General features: G+C 37.0%; 1 long non-coding RNA gene across 2 annotated transcripts in view; it reads left to right on the top strand.

Annotated features, from left to right (window-relative positions):
* Nucleotides 1-12,719, top strand: part of LOC122231420 — a 31,948-nt gene extending 19,229 nt beyond the window's left edge. For both annotated transcript variants that reach the window (XR_006208659.1, XR_006208658.1), the window contains one exon: nt 12,690-12,719. This is a non-coding gene — a long non-coding RNA (uncharacterized LOC122231420). The remainder of the gene's footprint in view (nt 1-12,689) is intronic.
* The last annotated feature ends 384 nt before the right edge of the window (nt 12,720-13,103 follow it).

Below are 13,103 nucleotides of genomic sequence, written 5' to 3'. Positions count from 1 at the left end.
ACTAGTCTCTTGAATAACTGGTGCTGGGAAAATTGGATATTCACATGTATAAGAATAAAGGTTAGCACCGTATGGTACACCACTGACAAGTATGAACTTGAAATGCATTGAAGATGTAAATGAATGATAGGAAAACATAATTCTTCCTCATCATTTCAGCTCTTATTATGCCAGACAGAGCTGTTGAGGTGGTGAAGGGCTGGGTAGAGAGTAGCCCTGGAAATAGAAGCCTGTGTGTGTGGAACAGACTTTCTTTAGTAGTCTGGAATTATCCCTCTGATCCTTTAAGACTAGCCACTTCCTTCCCTACATTTGCAGACACAGCTAGTACCATGCATGCTGCCAGCAATGCACTGCTTTGTCCATTCTATTGATCTATGCGTCTGTATGTTTTTTCTTTTTCTTTTTTACTTATTATTATTTTTGCCAGTACCATACTGTTCTGATCACTACAGCTTTGTAACATAACCTAAGGTCTGGAATTGTGATGTGTCCAGCTCTTCTTTTCTCTTCAAGTTTGTTTTGGCTGTTTGGGGTCTTTTGTAATTCCACACAAATTTGGGGATTATTTGTTCTAGTTATGTGACAAATGTTTTGTTGATGTGATAGGAATTTCAATACATGTATAGATCGTTTTGAGGAGTGTAGGCATTTTAACAGTAGTTGTTCTTCCCATCCATGAACATGAATGCATTCTCATTTCTTTGTGTCCTCTTCATCAGTGCTTCATGTCCTTTCATCAGTGTTTCATAGCCTTTAGAGTATAGGTCTTTCACCTCTTTGGTTAGGTTTATTCCTGGTATTGGGGTATTTGGTGCCCCTGTCAATGGGATTGATTCCTTACTTTCTGTTAATTCATGATTTGTATATAGAGATGCAATAGACTTATGTACATTGATTTCTGTATATTGTGACTTGTCGAATTCATATATCACTTCTAGCAGTTTTTATGGAAGTCTTTCATGTGTTTTATAGAGAGCATCATGTCAGTTACAAATAGAGAGAGTTCTACTTCTTCCTTGCCAATTTGGATGCCTTTATTTCTTTTTGTTGTCTGATTGCTGTGTCTAGGACTTCCAGTACTGTGTGGAGTAATAGTGGTGAGAGGGGTCATCCCTGCCTTGTTCCTGACCTTAGAGGAAAAGCTTCCAGTTTTTCCCCATTGAAGATGAGATTAGCTATGGGTTTTTCATAGATGGCCTTTATTATGTGCAGGTATGTTGAGTCGCAATGTACTTTGCTGAGGGTTTTTTTTATCATGAATGGATGTGACATTTGTCAAATGCATCATATTGCATCTGCGGAAAGCATCGTATTGTTTTTATCCTTTCTTCTATTACTGTGGTGCATCATGTTGATTGATCTGTGAATGTGGAACCACCCTTGCAGCACAGGAATATATCCCATTTGATTATGGTAAATGATTCTATTAATGTATTGTTGACTTTATTTTGAATGTATTTTAATGAGAATTTCTGCATACATACTCATCAGGCTATTGGTCTGCAGATTTAAAAATTTTTTTAAATATATTTTTAAATGTTTATTCATTTACTTAGAGAGACAGAGTACATAAAGGTGAAGGAGGGCAGAGGGATGGGAGAGAGAGAAGCCTGAGCATGCTCCATACTGTCAGCACAGGGTCCAATGTGGGACTCGAACCCAGAAACCACAAGATAATGCCTAATCTGAAGTTAAGAGTCGGACAGTCAACCGACCAAGCCTCCCAGGTGCCCCTGCAGTTTTCGGTTTTAGTGGATTCTATCTGGTTTTGGTATCAGGGTAATGATAGCCTGATAGCCTGAGTTTGTAAGTTTTCCTACTTTTTTATTTTTTGTAATAATTCGAGAAGTATAGATATTACCTCTTCTTTAAATGTTTAGTAGAATTCATCAGTGAAGCCAGCTGGCCTTGAACTCTTCTTGTGTTGGGGGAGATATTTTTTTTTTTATTACTGATTCAATTTCTTTCTGGTTTCAGATTTTATGTATCTTCTTTTTTCATTTTTGGTAGTTTATGTGTTTCAAGGAATTTATCCATTTTTCTCCAAGTGTCCAATTTGCTGCATATAGTTTTTTCTAATATTATCTTCTAACTGTATTTCTGTGGTGTGGACTGTTATTTCTCCTCTCTTATTTGTGATTTTATTTATTTGAGTCCTTTCTCTTTTTTTTGTGAAAAGTCTGCCTAGGAGGTTTTCAAGTTGATTACTGTTTTCAAAGAACCAGCCCCTGGTTTCATTGATGCAGTATAGTGTTTTTTTAGTTTCTATATCACTTATTTTCTGCCTTAATCTTTATTGTTTCCTTCCTTCTGCCGTCTTTAGGCTTGGATTGTTCTTTTTCTCATTCCTTTTGTTGTAAGTTTGGATTGTTTGAGATTTTTCTTGCTCTTTAAGGTAGGCTTATATTGCTATATACTTCCATCTTAGACTGCTTTTGCTGCATTCCAAAGGTTTTAACCAGTGCATTTTCATTTTCATTTGTTTCAGTGTAGTTTCTCATTGATTTCCTGGTTGACCCATTCATTTAGTAGTGTGTTGTTTAACCTCCCTTTATTTGTGGCCTGTCTTTCTTTCTTCCTTTCTTTCTTTCTTTCTTTCTTTCTTTCTTTCTTTCTTTCTTTCTTTCTTTCTTTCTTGTTGACTTCAAGGGTCCTAGCTTTTTTGTCAGAAAAGATGTTTGGTCTGATCTCTGTCTTTTGGTACATGTTGAGGCCTGATTTGTGACCTAAAATGTGATCGATTCTGGAGAATGTCCCATGTGCACTTGAAAAGAATGTGTACTCTGCCATTTTAGTATGGAGTGTTCTGAATATATCTGTTAAACCCATCTGGTCCAGTGTGTCATTCAAAGCCATTGTTTTCTTGTTGATTTTCTATTCAGAGTTTCTGTATGTTGATGTGAGTGATGGGTTAAAGTCCTCTACTATCCTTACATTATTATAAATGAGTTCCTTTATGTTTGTTGTTAATTGTTTTATATATCTGGTGATGGCATGTTGGTGCATAAAAGTTTACAATCCTTGGATCTTCTTGTTTGGTTGTCCCCTTTATTATGAGATAGTGTCTGTCTTCATCTCTTGTTACAGCTTTATTTATTATTTTTTTTTAATTTAAGCTGTAGTTGACATATAGTGCATTATTGGTTTCGGGAGTAGAATTCAGTGATTCATCAGTTACATACAACACCCAGTGCTCATCACAACAAGTGCCCTCCTTAGTACCCATTCTCCACCCATCTCCCTCCATCAACCATCAAATTTTCTCTATCATTAAGAGACTCATATGGTTTGTTACTACTCTTCTCTTTTCCTGCCCCCTTCCCATGTTTTCATCTGTTTTGTTTCTTAAACTACCCATGAGTGAAATCATGTATTTGTCTTGTTTTGGTTGACATATTTCACTTAGCATAATACATTCTAGCTCCATCCACATCATTGCAATTGGAAAGATTTCATTCTTTCTGATGGCTGAGGAATATTCCATTGTATGTATATATTCATGTATGTATATATGTATATACATATATGTGTGTGTATGTGTCTACATATATATACACATACACACAGTCTCACACACACACACACACACACACACACACACCTCACGCTTTCTTTATACCCTCATCAATTGATGGATATTTGGGCTTTCTCCATAGTTTGGCTATTGTTGATAATGCTGGTATAAATATTGGGTGCATGCAATTTCACTATTCGGTATTTACCCAAAGGGAACAGAAATACAGTCTTGGTTTTAAAGTTTATTTTGCCTGATATAAGTATTGCTACTGGCTTTCTTATTGGCATGAGAAATGTTTCTTTATTCCCTCACTTTATTTTTTTTAATTTAATTTTTTTATTTTTTTAAAATTTACATCCAAATTAGTTAGCATATAGTGAAACAATGATTTCAGGAGTAGTTTCCTTAATGATCCTTACCCATTTAGTCCATGCCCCCTCCCACAACCCCTCCAGCAACCCTCAATTTGTTCTGCATATTTATGAGTCTCTTCTGTTTTGTCCCCCTCCCTGTTTTTAAATTATTTTTGTTTCCCTTCCCTTATGTTCATCTGTTTTGTCTCTTAAAGTCCTCATATGAGTGCAATCATATGATTTTTGTCTTTCTCTGACTAATTTCACTTAGCATAATACCATCCAGTTCCATCCATGTAGTTGCAAATGGCAAGATTTCATTCTTTTTGATTGCCGAGTAATACTCCATTGTGTGTGTGTGTGTGTGTGTGTGTGTGTGTGTGTGTGTGTACACTCACCACATCTTCTTTATCCATTCATCCATTGATGGACATTTGGGCTCTTTCCATACTTTGGCTATTGTTGATAGTGTTGCTATAAACATGGGGGTGCCTTCTAAACAGCACACCTGTATTCTGTGGATAAATGCCTAGTAGTGCAACTGCTGGGTCGTAGGGTAGTTCTATTTTTAGTTTTTTGAGGAACCTCCATACTGTTTTCCAGAGTGGCTGCATCACCTTGCATTGCCACCAACAATGCAAAAGAGATCGTCTTTCTCTGCATCCTTGCCACCATCTGTTGTTGCCTGAGTTGTTAATGTTAGCCATTCTGACAGGGGTGAGGGGGCATCTCATTGTGGTTTTGATTTGTATTTCCCTGATAATGAGTGATGTTGAGCATTTTTTAATGTGTCAGTTGGCCATCTGGATGTCTTCCTTGGAGAAGTATCTATTCATGTCCTTCGCCCATTTCTTCTCTGGATTATTTGTTTTTTGGGTGTTGAGTTTAATAAGTTTCTTATAGATTTTGGATACTAACCCTTTATCTGATATGTCATTTGCAAATATCTTCTCCCATTCTGTCAGTTGCCTTTTAGTTTTGCTGATTGTTTCCTTCGCTGCGCAGCTTTTTATTTGATGAGGTCCCAATAGTTCATTTTTGCTTTTGTTTCCCTTGCCTCCAGAGACTTGTTGAGTAAGAAGTTGGTGTGGGCAAGATCAAAGAGGTTTTTGCCTGCATTCTCCTTGAGGATTTTGATGGCTTCCTGTCTTACATTGAGGTCTTTCATCCATTTTGAGTTTCTTTTTGTGTATGGTGTAAGAAAGTGGTCCAGGTTCATTCTTCTGCATGTCGCTGTCCAGTTTTCCCAGCACCACTTGCTGAAAAGACTGTCTTTGTTCCATTGGTAATTCTTTCCTGCTTTGTCAAAGATTAGTTGGCCATACGTTTGTGGGTCCATTTCTGGGTTCTCTATTCTGTTCCATTGATCTGAGAGTCTGTTCTTGTGCCAGTACCATACTGTCTTGATGATTACAGCTTTGTAGTATAGCTTGAAGTCTGGGATTGTGGTGCCTCCTGCTTTGGTTTTCTTTTTCAAGATTGCTTTGGCTATTCAGGGTCTTTTATGGTTCCATACAAATTTTAGGATTATTTGTTCTAGCTCTGTGAAGAATGCTGGTGTGACTTTGATAGGGATTGCATTGAACATGTAGATTGCTTTGGGTAGTATCAACATTTTAACAATATTTGTTCTTCCTATTCAGGATCATGGAATCTTTTTCCATTTTTTTGTGTCTTCAATTTCTTTCATAAGCTTTCTATAGTTTTCAGTGTGTAGATTTCCACCTCTTTGGTTAGATTTATTCCTAGGTATTTTATGTTTTTTTGTGCATCTGTAAATGGGATCGATTTCTTGATTTCTCTTTCTGTTGCTTCATTGTTGGTGTATAGGAAGCAACCGATTTTTGTGCATTGATTTTATATCCTACAACTTTGCTGAATTCATGAAGGTTTTCCATATAGAGTATCATGTCATCTGTGAAGAGTGAAAGTTTAATCTCCTCTTGGCTGATTTGGTTGCCTTTTATTTCTTTGTGTTGTCTGATTGAAAAGGCTAAGACTTCCAATACTATGTTGAATAACAGTGGTGAGAGTGGACATCCCTGTCTTGTTCCTGACCTTAGAGGAAAGGTCTCAGTTTCTCCCCATTGAGGATGATATTAGCGTTGGGTTGTTCATATGTGGCTTTTATGATCTTGAGGTATGATCCTTCTATCCCTACTTTCTTGGGGCTTTTTATCAAGAAAGGATGCTGTATTTTGTCAAATGCTTTCTCTGCATCTATTGAGAGGATCATATGGTCCTTGTCCTTTCTTTTATTGATGTGATGAATTACGTTAATTGTTTTGCGGATATTGAACCAGCCCTGCATCCCAGGTATAAATCCCACTTGGTCGTGGTGAATAATTTTTTTAATGTATTGTTGGATCCAGTTGGCTAATATCTTGTTGAGGATTTTTGCATCCATGTTCATCAGGGAAATTGGTCTATAATTCTCCTTTTTAGTGGGGTCTCTGTCTGGTTTTGGAATCAAGGTAATGCTGGCTCCATAGAAAGAGTTTGGAAGTTTTCCTTCCATTTGTATTTTTTGGAACAGTTTCAAAAGAATAGGTGTTAACTCTCCCTTAAATGTTTGGTAGAATTTCCCTGGAAAGCCATCAGGCCCTGGACTCTTGTTTCTTGGCAGATTTTTGATTACTAATTTGATTTCCTGACTGGTTTTGTGTCCGTTCAAATTTTCTATTTCTTTCTGTTTCAGTTTTGGTAGTGTATATGTTTCTAGGAATTTGTCCATTTCTTCCACATTACCCATTTTATTGGCATATAATTGCTCACAATATTCTTTTATTGTTGTTTTTATTTCTGTTGTTTTGGTTGTGATCTCTCCTCTTTCATTCCTGAGTTTATTTATTCGGGTCCTTTCCTTTTTCTTCTTGATCAAACTGGCTAGTGGTTTATCAATTTTGTTAATTCTTTCAAAGAATCAGCTTCTGGTTTCATTGATCTGTTCTACTGTTTTGTTTTGTTTGGTTTGGTTTGGTTTTGACAGCATTAATTTCTGCTCTAATCTTTATTGTTTCCTGTCTTCTGCTGGATTTGGGTTTTATTTGCTACTCTTTTTCCAGCTCCTTAAGGTGTAAGGTTAGGTTGTGTATCTGTGATCTTTCTTCCTTCTTTAGGATGGCCTGGATTGCTAAATACTTTCCTCTTAGGACCGCCTTTGCTGTGAACCAGAGGTTTTGGGTTTTGATGTTATCATTTTCATTGACTTCCATATACTTTTTAATTTCCTCTTTAACTGCTTGGTTAGCCAATTCATTCTTTAGTAGGATGTTCGTCAGTCTCCAAGTATTTGTTACCTTTCCAAATTTCTTGTGGTTGATTTTGAGTTTCATAGTGTTGTGGTCTGAAAATATGCACGGTATGATCTCCATGTTTTTGTACTTACTTAGGGCTGATTTGTGTCCCAGTATATTCTGGTATATTCTGGAGAACGTTGCATGTGCACTGGAGAAGAATATGTATTCTGCTGCTTTAGGATGAAATGTTCTGAATATATCTGCTAAGTCCATCTGGTCCAGTGTGTCATTCAAAGCCATTGTTTCCTTGTTGATTTTTTGATTAGATGACCTGTCCATTGCAGTGAGTGGGGTGTTGAAGTCTACTATGATGGTATTACTATCGATGAGTTTCTTTATGTTTGTGATTAATTGATTTATATATTTGGGTGCTCTCACATTTGGCACATAAATGCTTACAATTGTTAAGTCTTCTTGGTCTATAGACCCCTTGATTATGAAATAATTCCCTTCTGCATCTCTTGATACAGTCTTTATTTTAAAGTCTAAATTGTCTGATACAAGCATAGCTACTCTGGCTTTCTTTTGTTGACCATTAGCATGATAGATGGTTCTCCATCCCCTTACTTTCAATCTGAAGGTGTCTTTAGGTCTAAATTGGGTCTCTTGTAAACAGCATATCGATGGATCTTGTTTTCTTATCCATTATGTTATCCTATGTCTTTTGATTGGAGCATTGAGTCCATTGACATTTAGAGTACCGAAAGATATGAATTTATTGCCATTATGGTGCTTGTAGAGTTGGAGTTTCTGGTGGTGTTCTTTGGTCCTTTCTAATCTTTTGTTGCTTTTGGTATCTATCTATCTATCTATCTATCTATCTATCTATCTATATCTATGTCTATATCTATATCTATAACTATATCTATATCTATATCTATATCTATATCTATATCTATATCTATATCTATATCTATATCATCTACATATATATCTATTTATATCTATCTTCATCTTTTATCCCCTCAGAAAGTCCCCTTAAAATTTCTTGTAGGGCTGGTTTAGTGGTCACAAACTCCTTTAATTTTTGTTTGTCTGGGAAACTTTTTATCTCTCCTTCTGTTTTGTATGACAGCCTTGCTGGATAAACAATTCTTGGCTGCATATTTTTCTGAGTCAGCACACTGAATATATCCTGCCACTCCTTTGTGGCCTGCCAAGTTTCTGTGGATAGGTCTGCTGCAAACCTGATCTGTCTTCCCTTGTATGTTAGGGACTTTTTTTTCCTTTGCTGCTTTCATAATTCTCTCCTTGCCTGAGTATTTTGTGAATTTGACTATGATATGCCTTGTTGATGGTCAGTTTTTGTTGAATCTAATGGGGGTCCTCTGTGCTTCCTGGATTTTGATGTCTGTGTCTTTCCCCAGGTAAGGAAAGTTTTCTGCTATGATTTGCTCACATAAGCCTTCTACCCCTATTTCTCTCTCTTCCTTCTCTGGGACCCCTATGATTCTGATGTTGTTCCTTTTTAATGAGTCACTGATTTCTTTAATTCTTAAATCGTGCTCTTTTGCCTTAATGTCCCTCTTTTTTTCTGCTTCGTTTTTCTCTGTAAGTTTGTCCTCTATATCACTGATTCTCTGTTCTGCCTCATCCATCCTTGCCGCCGCTGCATCCATCTGTGATTGCCGCTCAGTTACAGCATTTTAAACTTCCTTCTGGCTATTTTTTACTTCTTTTATCTCTGCAGAAAGGGATTCTAATCTATTTTCAACTCCAGCTAGTATTCTTATTATCATGATTCTAAATTCTGGTTCAGACCTCTTGCTTGTATCTGTGTTGGTTAAATCCCTGGCTGTCGTTTCTTCATGCTCTTTCTTTTGGGGTGAATTCCTTTGTTTTGTCATTTTGAAGGGAGAAAAGGAATTAATGAAGTGAAAAAATTGAAGTTAAAAAAATAACATTAAAAAATATTAAAAATAAAAATTAAACACACACACACACACACACACACACACACACACAAATCGAATAGATGATGCTACATCCTAGGTGTGTTTTGGTCTGTGTGTTGAATGTGTTTTGACAGGTTAGAGGGAAAAAAAGGGCAGAGAGAAAAGAAAAAAAAAGGAAATCGTTTAAGAATTTGAAAAAATGAATACACTGAAGTAGACTAAAATGTGATGATGGGGGTAAAATAGAGTTTGAAAAAATATACACAAAAGTAATGAATACAGTATAAAAATTAAAGAAAAGTATTTTTAATAAACATTAAAAATAAATCTGATTTTTTTTTGTTTTCTGTATTTAAGAAAAAAACGAAAAGGAGAAAGAGTAAAAAAAAAGGAAAAAAAAGAAAAGAAAAAAAGAAATCATTGGAAAATTTGAAAAAGTGAATATACTGTAGTAGACTAAAATAAAATGATGGGAGTAAGATAGAATTTGAAAAAATTTACATAAAAGTAAAAAATATAGCAACAAAAATTAAATAAAAATATTTTAAAAATAAATTGAAAGGAAAAATGAAGTTTTTCTCTTTCTGCATTCAAGAAAAGGAAAAGAAACAAAAAAGAGGAAAAAAAGAAAAAAAAGGAAATTGTTTGAAAATTTGAAAATGTGATTACACTGAAGTAAACTAAAATAAAATGTTGGAAGTAAAGTAGAAGTTGAAAAAATTTACACAAAAGTAAAACATTTGGAATAAAAATTAAAGACAGATATTTTTAATCAAAATTGAAAATACAAATGAATTTTTTCTCTTTCTGTATTCAAGAAAAAGAAAAGAATTGTAAAAGAGGAAAAGGAACAAGGAAAAAAAATGAAAAAAATTGAATAGATGAACCTGTTAACAGATTGTAGTAGGACTGAAATGGCCTCATTTTCCCCTAGAGGTCAGCCTATGTAGCTCTCTATAGTCCATAAATTAAGCCAGCGATGAGGCTTGTGTTCTTGAAGAGCGAAGTTGGCCCACTGGGTGGGGTTCAGTGTAACACCTCCGCTCTCCTCTAGATGGTGCTGGTAGCTTACTGGGGTGGATGGTTGCGTGCTTGTAGGTGCGTATGCGCATGTGTGGGAGCAGTGAAGACCCACCACCCAGGTACCCAGTCTGTTCTCCCAGATCAGCAATTGTGCACTGGTCCTCTATCTTCAGCTTTCATCCACTCCTTGCTTTTTCACTCTCCGTGATCAGGCTCCAGGCTGTACCTCTCTCCCAAGTTTTGTCTCAGATGCGGCTGTTTTCCCTGGCCCCTTACTTCCAAAGGACTGTGGCTTTGACCCATTCCGCGCCTCTGCAGGAGGGTCTTACCGAGCAATGGCTGAATGAGCAATGGCTGAATATCGGCTGCACCCAGGAACGCCCACTGGACTCTGCTATTGCTGGTGCCCTGAGACTGTGGCCAGGCACCAGCCCACCCCAAAAAAGGATCATGAGACAGGGTAGTCTCAGTGTTTCAGGGACCGTGGAAAATCACAACACACATCTGGCACCAGGCTTCACCTTTAACGACCTTGCCCCAGCACCAGCTAATGTGGCCACCTTCTGGGGCCTTCTGGGACCAGGTGGCTTCAACAGTCTCCACCAAATGTCCTTCCAGCAGTGGAACTGCTTTTCCCCGTGTGGCCAGAGAAACTCCTGGACCTCGCTTTGTTCCTGGGGATTCGCCCTTCGCACCAGAGCAACACCAGGTGTCAAGCTGTGGAGTTGCAGCCTTTGTGCTCTCCTTGTTTACAGTCTTAATGTAATTTAAAACCCTCTCCTTTTTCCTTTCTCCCTTTTTAGTTTAGTCCCTGTGGCTGTTTCCAATTTTCTACTTTCTCTCCAGCTGCTTTTGGGGAGGGGTGCTTTTCCAATATGCTCCCCCTCTCCCCAGTCTCTATCCTCTCTCCACTTGCAAAAGGTGTTCCCTAACTTTCACAGCATCTCGCTCCCCAATTTCAGCTCTCTGCACCATCTACCTGCTGAACTCTATGGTACATGTTGTGCAGATTGTTGTGTTAATCCTCCAGTCAGTTTTCTAGGTGTGTCAGATGGTTTAGTGTTGGTCTGGCTGCATTTCATGGATGCAAGACACACAAAAAGCTTCCATGTTGTTCTGCAATCTTGGCTCCTCTCTCATTCCCTCACTTTAAATCTTCAGGTGACTTTAGGTTCAAATAAGGCTTTGTAGGCAGCATCTAGATAAGTCTTGCTTTTTTGTTTGTTTGTTTCTTTTTTTTTCTTTTGTCCATTCTGACACCCTACCCAATGTCTTTTGATTGGAGCATTCAGTCCATTTACATTAAGAGTAATTATTGATAGGTATATATTTAGTGTCATTTTACTAGTCGTTTTGCCATTGTTTCTTGATGTTTTCTCTGATCATTTGTTGTCTATATAACTTTTGGTCTTTCATTTCCACTAAATGGGTACGATTTAAATACTCTTTTTTTTTTGACTGGTAGTGCATTTCTTTACTTATTTTTAATATTTCTTCTTTTTTAAATTTAAACCCAAGTTAGTTACCTTATAGTGGAATACAATTTCAGGAGTAGAATTTAGTGATCCAACAAGTACAAAGTATACCCAGTACTCATCCCAAGTGCCCCCCTAATGCCCAATACCCATTTAGCCCATACCCCTATTCAGTAATCCTCCAGGAACCCTGAGTTTGTTCTCTGTATTTAAGAGTCTTTTATCATTTGACTCCATGTTTGTATCTTATTTTTGCTTTCCTTTCACTATGTTCATGGGTTTTATTTCTTAAATTCCACAGATGAGAGAAATCATAGGATGTGTGTCTTTCTCTGACATATTTTGCTTAGCATAATAGAGTCTGGTTCTATCCATGTTATTGCAAATAGCAAGATTTCATTCTTTTTGATTGCTGAGTAATACTTCACTGTATGATTATACCACATCTTCTTTATCCATTCATCAATCAATGGTCATTTGGGCTCTTTGCATAATTTAGCTGTTTTTGATAATGCTGCTGTAAACATTGGAGTGCATGTGGCACTTTGAATCAGCATTTGTGTATCCTTTGGATAAATACCTTGTAGTGCAATTGCTGGGTCATTGTGTAGTTCTATTTTTAGTTTTTGTGATAAATCTCCATACTATTTTCCAGAGTGGCTACACCAGTTTGCATTCCCACCAGCATTGCAAAAGGGTTCCCTTTCTCTGCATCCTTGCCAATACCTGTCGTTTCCTGAGATGTTAATTTTAGCCATTCTGATAGGTGTGAGGGTGTATCTCATTGTGGTTTTGATTTGTATTTCAGTGATGACGAGTGAGGTTGAGCAACTTTCCATGTGTGACCAATCTGGATGTCATCTTTGTTAAAGTGTCTTTTCACCTCTTTGCCCATTTCTTCACTGGATTATTTGTTTTTTTGGGTGTTGAGTTTGATAAATTCTTTATAGATTTTGGATACTAACCATTTATCTGATATGTCACTTGCAAATATCTTCTCCCATTCCATTCAGCTGCCTTTTAGATTTGCTGATTGTGTCCTCTGCTGTGCAGAAGCTTTTTATCTTGACGTCCCAATAGTTCATTTTTGTTTTTGTTTTCCATGCTTCTGGATACACAACAAGCAAGAAGTTGCTGCGGCCAGGATCAAACAGGTAGGTTTCCTGTTTTCTCTTCTAGGATTTTGATGGTTTCCTGTCTTACATTTAGATCTTTCATCCATTTTGAGGTTGTGTGTGTGTGTGTGTGTGTGTGTATGTATGGTTTCAGAACATGGTCCAGGTTCATTCTTCTCACTGTCCAGTTTTCCTAGTATCATTTGCTGAAGAGATTATTTTTTTTTCTATTGGATATTCTTTTCTGCTTTGTCAAAGAGTAGTCAGCCATATGTTTGAGGGTCCACTTGTGCATTCCCTATTCTGTTCCACTGATCTATGTGTCTGTTTTTGTGCCCATACCATACTGTCTTGATGATTACAGCTTTGTAATACACAATAAAGTCCAGAATTGTGATGTCTCCAGCTTTGTTTTTCTTTTTC

The sequence above is a fragment of the Panthera tigris genome, chromosome D1 (assembly GCF_018350195.1).
Source record: "Panthera tigris isolate Pti1 chromosome D1, P.tigris_Pti1_mat1.1, whole genome shotgun sequence".
Classification (NCBI taxonomy): Eukaryota; Metazoa; Chordata; class Mammalia; order Carnivora; family Felidae; genus Panthera; species Panthera tigris.
Note: the sequence above shows the minus strand (reverse complement) of the source record. Positions and strands in the feature narration are given on the sequence as shown.